General features: G+C 39.7%; 1 pseudogene; it reads right to left on the bottom strand.

The window, feature by feature from the left end:
* Positions 1-7,400: 7,400 nt before the first annotated feature.
* Positions 7,401-9,642, bottom strand: LOC102468014 (atlastin-2 pseudogene; annotated as a pseudogene).
* Between the last annotated feature and the right edge of the window lie 1,426 nt (positions 9,643-11,068).

The following is an 11,068-nucleotide window of genomic DNA, read 5'->3' on the forward strand; positions in this document are numbered from 1 at the left end:
ACAGAGAGTCCCCTGCCGCAGTGTCCCTTGCTGGCCAGAGGCCTGGAGCTGGGTCTGTCACCTGCTGCAGGGAAAGGACAGGCTGTGGGAGGAGGAAGACCTCTACTTTTAATACTTTCAAGGGAGGTTTTAATTTCCTGTATCACATTCTTCATCTCCAACAATTCCATTTGATTCTTTTTAAAGGTGTTTATATCTTCTTTCAAATCATGAAAGGATGTCCTCATCTCCTGGAGCTCAGTGTCTCTTTTCTCTTGCATCTCAATTAGTGTCGTCACTACAAAAATTCTAAACTGCTTATCAGACATGTCCACGACTTCCATTGTGTTGTCTGTGGGTGACATAGAATTGATAGTTTCCTTTGGGGGAGAGACATTTTGTTGGTTCTTCATATTTCTTGTGCCTCTGTGATTGTTTCTAGTTATCTGGTGGTCTATATGTTCCTTCCTAAATTATTCAAGCTATCTCTGAGCATTCAAAGGTGCGCAGGAGTAGAAAATTGGCTATGTCTCTTCTGCTCTCCTTCCCTGTTGCTCACCAGTACCTGTCAGTGTTGTCACTGGTCCTGGGTTACCCAAAGTGCTCTGTTTACAAAGAGCAGGTGTGCCTCCAACTGAGCTGCTGAGCTTCACCTCAGGAGCAAAGAAAAGATCACACAGCATGCAATGGGCACCGGTACTATCCCAAAACACTGAAGTCCTGAGAGTTCAAAGGCGAGTGGGAGTGGGGATAAGCCATGGGTCCTGGCCTTTAGGGCCTGCAGCCACAGGCAGCCTGGCCTCTGGCAAGGCCACTAGTTTTTTTTTTTTTCTCCAGAAAATTTTTTTAATTAATTAATTTACATTCATCCTCTAAGCATGGTCACAGCATCCAAAATGTGATTTCTCATCCAGAATATACTGCATAGTGGCTTAATCATGCATGTTATCATCAATAATTTTCCATATCTAGTTTACCCCTATGTCTGGCCCTCTGCCCTTTCCCACCTTCTTCTCACACTATCTCTGGTGTCTACAGTTGTCTTCCATTCCTTGCCCGCCCCCACATTTTATTGATCACACAATTGCTTAAATAATCTAACTACTTTCAAGAGCAAGTTCAGCTGGTAATTTCAAGAAAAGCAGTTATGAATTGATAAGGAAATTTGCTTAAAACTTAAAGCCTGGAAATATGTTCGTATTCTGTTCAAATAGTAGGTACATGAACCTATTGACAGCTCAAGACAGGACAAAAACTCTTAAACTAGACAACACAGCCTAGAAGAAAAGCAGCAATACTTTAGTCAAAAGTCACAGAATGCTATTTCACCAGTTCAATCTTGTATACTTAATCTATCTTCTATTGTGGTTCGATCTTCCCGATGGAATTCTGGGATATAATATTCAACTCCAATCTTGTCCCTATGATTAAGATGGCCATTTTCTTAGTTTTTGAACTCTTATTTCTGTGTGTGTGCATTTAATTTTCTGGACATAGCACTCCCTTGAGAACTTCTTGGAGATGGAGTCTGGTGCTGGTAAATTCATTCAGGTTTTGTTTATCTGAGAATGTTCTTGTCTTTTGTTTCCATATGAAGAATAATCTTCCTGGGTACAGTATTCTTGGTTGAAATTTCTTTTCCCTTAACACTTTGAATATATTTTCCCATTCTTTCCTTGCTCACATTGTTTCTGATGAGAGGTCTGCTGTTAGTCTGATGGGATATCCTTTGCATATAATTTACCACTTCTCTCTTGCCAATGTTAGTATCTTTTCTTTGTCTGTGGTTTTGGTCAATCTGGCTATAATGTGTCTTGGAGAAGATCTTCGTGGGTTGATTCTATGATTCTATTTGGGGTCCTTTGTATTTCTTGGGACTGGATCTTTGAGTACCTCTCTAGGTTTGGAAAGTTTTCTTGCAGGATTTCATGGAATAGATTATCAATGCCCTCATGAGTCTCTTCACCTTCTGGGATGCCAATTCTCAGATGTTTGGATGTTTGATGGTATCTAGTGTTTCTTGTATATTATTCTCATTTTTGGGAGCCATTTTCTCAGTCTTTGTGGTGGATTTTTCTAGGCCAGCAATTTTCTCTTCTATATCTGAGATTCTATTTTCTGTATGATCTAGTCTGCTTTTAATACTTTCAAGGGAGATTTTGACTTCCTGTATTATAGCCTTCGTCTCTAACAGGTCCATTTGATTCTTTTTTAAAGTATGTAATTCCTCTTTTAGATCTTGCAAGAATTTCCTCACCTCCTGGAACTCATCAGCTCCTTTCACTTTTCTCTTCTACAGTTCCTTGTCTCTCTTCTCTTCCATCTCTGTTAGCTTCACTGTTACAAATGTTCTAAATTCTTTATCAGACATTTCCATGATTTCCATTGAACTGTCTGTGGATGAAGAAGAGTTATTCTTTTCCCTTGGAGGAGAGGTATTTTCTTGCTTTCCCTTATTTCTTGTGGCCGTGTGGTAAATTCTAGTCATCTGATGGCTGTTGTGTTTCTTCTCAAATTTGAAATTCAATCACACGAGTTTGTGGGCTAGAGACTGAATTATCAGTGGAAAATCTTCATTTTCCTTATTCCCCTGAAATCATTAGTTCTCAGGAGCTATGAAAGTGTCTTCTGAAGGTCTGTTCCCTTGTGTCTCCACTCAAGTTTGCTCTAAAAAATAAAGTTTAGCAATTTAAAAGAAGGTAAAAATGATCAAAAATGAGGGTAATCATGGAGAAGTTCCCAAATGGCAGAATTGACTTTCTTTCCCAGCTCTGTGGAGCTCCACATGTGAAGTTTGTACCCAATGACTGTTACAGGTGTTTCTTGACAGCGGTGGTGTGTAGTGCCCTATACAACTTAGCAGATTGTCTCCCTTTCATTTTAGCAGGTTTATATTCAGTTAAGGATGGAAATATATAAGAATAAGCCAAAATGATAGAGTTAACTGAATATTTACTAACATTAAGCAAGTACAGGGTCAGTGGTGGTACAGTGGTGCTGCAACTGGACACACATAGGAAAGGTCCTGGGTTTACATCCTAGGATCTCTCAGGGCACGCTGGGCACACCTGCACATGTACCTGGCATATTTTTCAAACTTCCTAGGCCAGGATTTGAACTGCTTGATTGGCCATGTGGGATCAAGTTCCCTTAACCACTAGGCCACAGGACTGGCCCAACATTAACATGTTACATAAATGAATACTGTGGGTCTTTGGAGGGGAGTACAAGGAGGAAATGAGGGTAGGTGATAGGTTAGGAAGGGTTGGTAGAAAATGGGGGCATTTTAGCTGTAAAATGGGGAATGAATGTATCTCATAACATTGTCGGTTAGGGTCTGGCAGGTGGTGTGGTGGTTAAGGCACTTGGGTTCTCACATGGCTGACCATGTTTCAAGTCCTGGACCTGGTGGCTTGCTTTCTCACTTTCCCTTCCTCTTTCTCTCTGGTCAAATAAAATAATAATAAACAAAATAAAATAAACAATTCTTAAAAAAACACATGTTGGCTAAGTCAGATAATACGTTTTAGGCTGAATTATGTCTCTCCATAATTCATGTGCCGAAGCTTCTAACCCCAGTACCTTAGAGTGTGAAGGCATATGGAGACAGGGCCTTTAAAGAGATGATCAAGTTAAAATGAATCTGTCTTGTGTCTTTACAAAGAATTTTTTCCTTCTGAAATTTTCTGTAAACCTAATACTTCCTCTGAATAATGAGGAAATTTGGACACACAGACAGACACCAGAGATGTGTGCACACAATGTGAGGACACAGTGAGAAGGTGGCCATCAGTAAATCAAGGACAGAGGCCTCAGATGAAAATGAACCCTGAAGATATCTTGATCTTGAACTTCTGGCCTCTAGAAGAACTGTGAGAAAAATTTCTGTTGTCTAAGCCACAAAGTCAGTGGTATTTTGTTATGGTAGCCTGAACAAACTAATACAAACATGTAAAGTATTTGGCACAATACCCATCCTAAGGAATGGTATTAAGTACTTAATAATTGTCTCCAATCCAATTAGAGCTTTTGATATAGAAAACTATACTTTCTGGACTGGTTTCTGGATATGAAATGCAGATCTCATTAAAATTCAAAAGCTTTTTGAAATCCGAGCATGATTTTCAACACTAATATACAAAGAAATACCTTAGCAAAAATATATTTCATGAAATTGGTTTTCTTTTCCCCTCATTTGCAAATATTACCTGTTGTTTGGTCTTTTCCTACAATATTCCTTTTGCCTTGTGAACCATCTATGACAGTCAAAAACTTTTTTTACTTTAGAAAACTTAGAAAATAAACAAAATAATAGAAAAATTAAAAAAAGATTGATATGGAAATATCCAGAGACAACTATAATCAATGTTCCAATTTATTTTCACTTTTTCTATGCAAAAATTATAACATGGAAAAAGCCATACTCTAGGGCTGGTCCTGTGTCCTAGTGATTAAGGGAGCCAGATTCTATGTGGCTGACTGTGGTTCAAATTCTGGCACGACTTGAAAACACACTGGGCACATGTGTATGTGTATCCAATAATCCTGACAAGGTGGAGAAATGGAGAAGATGAGATGGTTTATTTCTTGTTTTGTGTCTTTATTTCTGTTTTCCTGGCATATATTGCCCATCCTTTCACTTTTTTAAAGAGAGTTTTTTGCTATGGGGCAAGTGCCCTCCCCAGAAAGAGAGACATAAAAGAAGAAATCACACTGCAATCCCTTCTCCCTTATTCTCTTCTTGGGATTTTTGGCACACACACATGCACACATGCCTGGTGTGAGTTTTAAGCTGCCAGGTCTGGGACTCAAACCATGGTCAACTATGTGGTAGTTCAGCAATGTAACCACGACACCATCTGCTGGTCCCCTCATCCTTTCATTTTTTAATCTTTTAATTGAGGTATACAAATGGAAAAGTGCACAGATTGAGGCCAGCAGGTAACATGGTGGTTAAGGCATTGGACTCTCACATGGCTGTGGTTTGAATCCTAGACTTGGTGGCTCAAAAATCATGGCAGATGCAAGAGTGTCCATGTCCAAAATCTAGAGAGGAGACTGGAGGAGAAGGGATTATGGCATGGCCATACCCCCTGGGGGGTGATTTCTCACTATCCCTCTCACTGTTTCTCTCTGTCTGTCTTTCTCTGGTGAGTGCGCATGCCCTATGACAAAAAAATAAAAAATAAAAAATTAGTGAACATAGCATAAGCATAATACAATTTCAGAAACCAAATCCACCCATGTAATGACCATCCAATCAGTAAGAACATTGTTAGCACTCCAAAAGCTCCCTTGTGTCCCTTTCAGTCACTACTCACCCCTGTCCCCAGGTAATTAAAACAAAGTTAACAGATTTAAAACACAACCTATAAACTGCATTGTTGTAAAGTGAATCACACTCTAAGCACATTTGCTATAAAGTAAGTAACCTTTTGTAATGAGAGTAATCATTTGTTATGTTAACATCTAAACTTTGATATATAAAGTATTCGGTTTTATTAAACCAGAGCACATGTTAAAATACATTCAACAGCCAAATTAGCATTACTTTCAAATTAGTTGATAGCTTGAATTATCTATGACATTGCTCATCTTCACTGTTGAAAGTAATTAAATTATCTATATGTGTATGTGTGCATAAGGTCTTCAAAATTTTGAAGTCCTCGTAAAGTGTTCTCATTGATATGCATTTTTCATGAACTTTTTGAAGACCTCTTGTATATATAATATATTGTTCTTTATGTTTAATGCTTATCTGGCCAATAGTGAGAGAAACATGATTGATGATTCAATGCATGACCAATAATTATTTTAGTACTATATATGTGCAAACATTATCCTTCAGTTTGTAACCATAATAGAATCTGCTAGAATTTGTTAATTCATATCCTTATTATTATTATTGTATATATACAATGAATTTTAAAATATGTATTGGAAATAAATTATAGGAAATGACTTTAAAATGCAACAGAGGACAAAGTCACAATGAACATTCCCATTGAATGGGAATGGGGGGGGTGAAACTACAGTGCTCAAGGAAGATAAATATCACAAATATATAAAAAACTTCAAATTGTCTATATATTCACACACCGACATGAGCCACAACCATTCCACTCACAGAGACTGTACTTAACCTACCACCGAACCAGATTTTGCCATAAAGTTCAAAACTTTTAATACAAAATCATATTTAGAAATTTATAATTCATACACATGCCCTATCTGTGATTTTAGAAAATAAAAGTTACACACTGTACAGACACTCTTAACTCATAGCTGTAGGCATCATTTTTGGGTGGAATTTCTCCCCCAATAAAATTAATGGCACAAAGGGGCCTGCAGGTGGCATGGTGTTTAAAGGTGCTGGACTCACACATGGCCCACCACGGTTTTAGTCCTGGACCTGGTGGCTTGCTTTCTTACTTTCCCTCTCTCTCTGATCAAACTGAAAATATAGTAATAATAAATAAGGTTAAATAAAATAATTTTTAAAAAATTAATGGCACATTTATGTACATGAAGATTAAACTGCAGAAAGACAGTTCTAATGCAACTTCAGCCTGGAAGAGCTACAGACACAAGACTAACCTGTGATAGCTACTACATGGCCTTAGCCTGGTAAAGTCATGAGGACAGGGCTGTCTGAGCCTTTGGGGATAAACTCTGGTCCCAGTGTACCCAGGAGGTGGGACAGGGAGCCAAGGGAAATTATTGTGGAGCTTTCTTCATTCTCCCTGTTGGGTTTTGGATTTATTTATTTATTTATTGGAGAGGTTTTTGCTATAGGGTGCGTGCGCTCACCAGACAGACAAAGAGACAGAAAGTGAGAAATCACCCCCCAGGGGGGATGGCCACACCACCATCCCTTCTCCTCCATTCTCCTCTTGGAATCTTGGACACGCACGCACATGCACCCGGTGTGAGTTTTAAGCCGCTGGGTCCGGGACACGAACCGCGCGGTCAACTACATGGGAGTCCAGCTACATAGCCATTACGCTAACTGCTGGTCCCCCAATCTGGTTTTTGATACAGAGATTCAGAACTTCTCTAAAAATTAAAATGTCAATGGGATACTGTGTTAAAGAGACTCTAAATAGATTTCTTTAAATGTTTCCCTGAAATACCCTTTTACATGAGACAAATTTCACTAACATTAGATTAAGTAAAAAGAAAAAAAATAAGGATTAAACATGACACAAATGTGCATGGTAAACTAATGGCCCTCAGCCAATCTCCACAGTTTAGGAGCCATTAAAAGAATGCTTAAAACCAAAAAAAAACAATCTTCACACTTTGTGGCAGCTATCTGTGAATCCAGTTGTACTAAACTATTTCTACAATTGACTGTAAACTTTGCTTTATTTTTATTTGAGTTCTCATTGTACAGCAAGCATGAAAAAATGGGAGGAGTGGAGTCCATGAGGAGATGAACTGTCAGTCTGTCTTTAATCTGGCATGATGAGACACCTGGTCAGTCAGGCCTGCTTTGATAGAGTTTGTTACAGACTGCCTTATGCTTTCCTGCATCAAATTATCACTCAGAGACTTCAATATCTGCTCCCACAGTGTTTCAGCAATCTGATCACAATCATTGTTCCAATTTATCTGAACTCCCCAGAGTATTTAAAATATGCCCACATACAAAGAGACATCAGTGCTATCCCCATGACAATGTTACACAAGAAAGCAATAGATTTAGGTCAATGAAGCAGTCAGTTCTGAGATTATACACATAGCAAACATGACCACGAACAGGGTGGCAGGGGTACGAGCAACATAGAAGATATTTTTGCAAATGTGCTTTGTAAAATTTGCATAGGTTTCTTCAATTTTAGCTTCAAGCTGGTCCTGCTAACAATGGCAGAACTCATCTCTACCCATTTTTTTTTTCAGAACAAAACTGATAGCCACTTCCTTGAGATGCAGGTGTTTTTGCTCCAGATCTGAAGGTGCAATATAAAGCTTCTCCCCAACACATATCTGCTCCATACTTTTGCAATAGATATCTCTTGCTCACACTACTGCAGCAAGATTATTAGCTTCAGATGCTGCCTGAAGTGAAGCAAGACTTTAGATGTGGAAACTTCTCTCTTTGATAAACTTTAATATAAGTCTTAAAATATTCTACAAGATCTCTATAAGTGACTTCAGATCCACTTAACTCTTTTTTCTACCAAATTCTCAGGGGCAAGCAGCAATGGAACTAGATTTTGAAACTCTCATTTAAAGTCTTCTGCAATATTTTTCATCCTCCCATCAAAACTAGGATTAGTTGCAACTTTAAGAACAGGATGTGACAAAAAGAAGCAGTCAAGATTTGAGAAACAATTGTGAATGTGCTTCCTTATCTTCCGTAACTCTTCATGTTGATTTTGTTTTACCTGCAATCTCTTTTCATTTCTTTTCTTTTCTTTGTTTTTGTTTTTTTGTTTCTTTTTTCGGAGAGGTTTTTGCTATAGGGCGCGTGCACTTGTCAGACAGAGAGAGACAGAGAGACAGAAAGCGAGAAATCACCCCCCGGGGGGATGGCCACGCCACAATCCCTTCTCCTCCGTTCTCCTCTCAGGATCTTGGGCACGCACGCACATGTGCCTGGCATGAGTTTAAGCCACCGGGTTCGGGACTCCAACCGTGGTTGACTAAGTGGGAGTCCAGAGACATAGCCATTATGCTAACTGCTGGTTCCCCTGCAATCTCTTTTCAAGGAATTGTTTTCTACCTTCCAAACTATATGAATATTCATAATGATAACTCCAATCTTGAATCAAAACCATCAAAGTATGAAATGGTTTCTGATAGATTTTTTTCCATTGCAAGTCTTCCATACTCTGTAAATAATCACAAGTGTTGGAAATCATCTTCTTGAATATTATGAGACAAATTATATAGCTGGACAGAGCTAGTCATAGTGCTCAGAGCATCGCTGTCTCACAGTCTTTGATAGTTGGCTGGCTATCAAAGGCACCCTGGCTATCCGTTAGCAGCACAACCATTTTTGTTTCATTAGGTCTATCAATCAGAAATACTTCCTTTCAAACTTGAATGCCTGTTGTTTCTCTTTCATACCCATTTTGCCATGTAAAGTCAGTTAGGAGTTTGTTGTTTCCACCAATCCAACTTTCAGAATCCTTGTTATACATACATTTAAGCATGAAGTCCAGTGGAAATGATTTCCCTTTATTAAAAGTTCCTTCGGGACCAGCAGTTAGCGTAATGGCTATGTCGCTGGACTCCCACGTAGTCGACCACGGTTCGAGTCCTGGACCCGGTGGCTTAAAACTCACGCCGGGCGTGTGTGTGTGAGTGCCCAAGATCCTGAGAGGAGAATGGAGGAGAAGGGATTGTGGCATGGCCATCCCCCCTGGGGGGTGATTTCTCACTTTCTGTCTCTCTGTCTCTCTCTGTCTGTCTGGCGAGCGCACGCGCCCTATAGCAAAAATCTCTCAAAAAAAAAAAGTTCCTGCCATGGATACTACAACTGTATTAAGATCTTGTATGTGTTCCTGTCACAGTATGTTCTCCCAAGATGCCTGATCAAGCTTAAAGTTAGGATCATCTTCATGAACAAGAACAATCTCTCCTGGATGGTATATTTATAACCCCATTAGAGTTTACCAGGTCATCATCTTTATAATTCTCAGCTAGGGAGGTCATGAATGAGATAATTTAAAATTAACTCCCCCCTTATTTAATTTGTTTAATTTCAAATGAATTAAGTTTCTTTTTCTTTCTTTTTTTTAAAGACATTTTTGCTATAGGGTGCATGCATTCACCGGAGAGACAAAGAGACACAAAGTGAGAAATCACCCCTCAGGGGAGATGGGCACTCCACAATCCCTTCTTTTCCATCCTCCTCTTGAGATTTTGGGCATACATGCACATGCACCCAGCATGAATTTTTTTGTTGTTTTGTTTTTTTGGAGAGGTTTTTTACTATAGGGCGTGTGCGCTCGCCAGACAGACAGAGAGGGACATAGAGACAGAAAGCGAGAAATCACCCCCCAGGGGGGATGGTCACGCCGCAATCCCTTCTCCTCCATTCTCCTCTCGGGATCTTGGGCACGCATGCACACGTGCCCAGCGTGAGTTTTAAGCCACTGGGTCCGGGATGCGAACCGCGGTCGACTACATGGAAGTCCAGCGACATAGCCATTACGCTAACTGCTGGTCCCCCCTCCCCGCCTCATGAATTTTAAGCCACCAGGTCTGGGACTTGGAATGCAGTGGACTACATGGGAATCCAGCGATGTAGCCATTGTGCCATCTGCTGGTCCTTCACGCATCAGGTTTTTAATGTGAGATTTTCAACATAATAAAAGGCCTATATACAAAATAAAGACAAAATACTTTCTAGGCCAATGTCTGCTCCAATTTGCCTCTCTTTAAACTATTCTTAAAATATTTCCCCTAGGGCCAGCAGATGGCATAGGGATTATGTCGCTGGACTCCCACATGGTCAACCATGGTTCTTGTCCTGGACCTGGTGGCTTGACACTCATGCTGGGCATGTGTGTGTGCATGACCAAGGTTCTGGGAGGAGAGTGGAGGAGAAGGGATTGCAGCATGGCCATCCCCTGTGGGTGGTGATTTCTCACTTTCTCTCTCACTGTCTCTGTCTCTCTCTCCAGTGAGCACCCGAACCCTAAGGCAAAAACCTCTAAAAAATAACTTTCCCCTGCCCTCTCTTTTTTTCAGTTGCCTTAATTCCAGTTTTTGATCATGAGCTATTTGTGTGCCCCATTGTCACTGAAGCATTAGGCATATCTTAAGGTTAAAATTGCCCTCCCTTTCCCCCTAAATATTTAATTATTTGTAGTGGAAAGAAAACTGTCATGGTGAGTAGATACCAGAAAGCTGCAGTTTTCTTTTCTTTTGTTTTTTTTTTTTTCAATTTATTTATTTGCATTCATTCACTGTACATCATTCCAGCATACAAAATGAGATTTTCCATCCAGAGTACACTGTATATTGTCTCAATCAAGCACATCAACAAACATGTTATTGTCAGCAAATAATCTTCCATTTCTTGTTTTCTGTATTTTTTGCTACCCCCCCCCATCCTTGGTTCTCTATCTCTTAC

The sequence above is a fragment of the Tupaia chinensis genome, unplaced genomic scaffold (assembly GCF_000334495.1).
Source record: "Tupaia chinensis unplaced genomic scaffold, TupChi_1.0 Scaffold000243_1, whole genome shotgun sequence".
In the NCBI taxonomy this organism is placed as follows: Eukaryota; Metazoa; Chordata; class Mammalia; order Scandentia; family Tupaiidae; genus Tupaia; species Tupaia belangeri.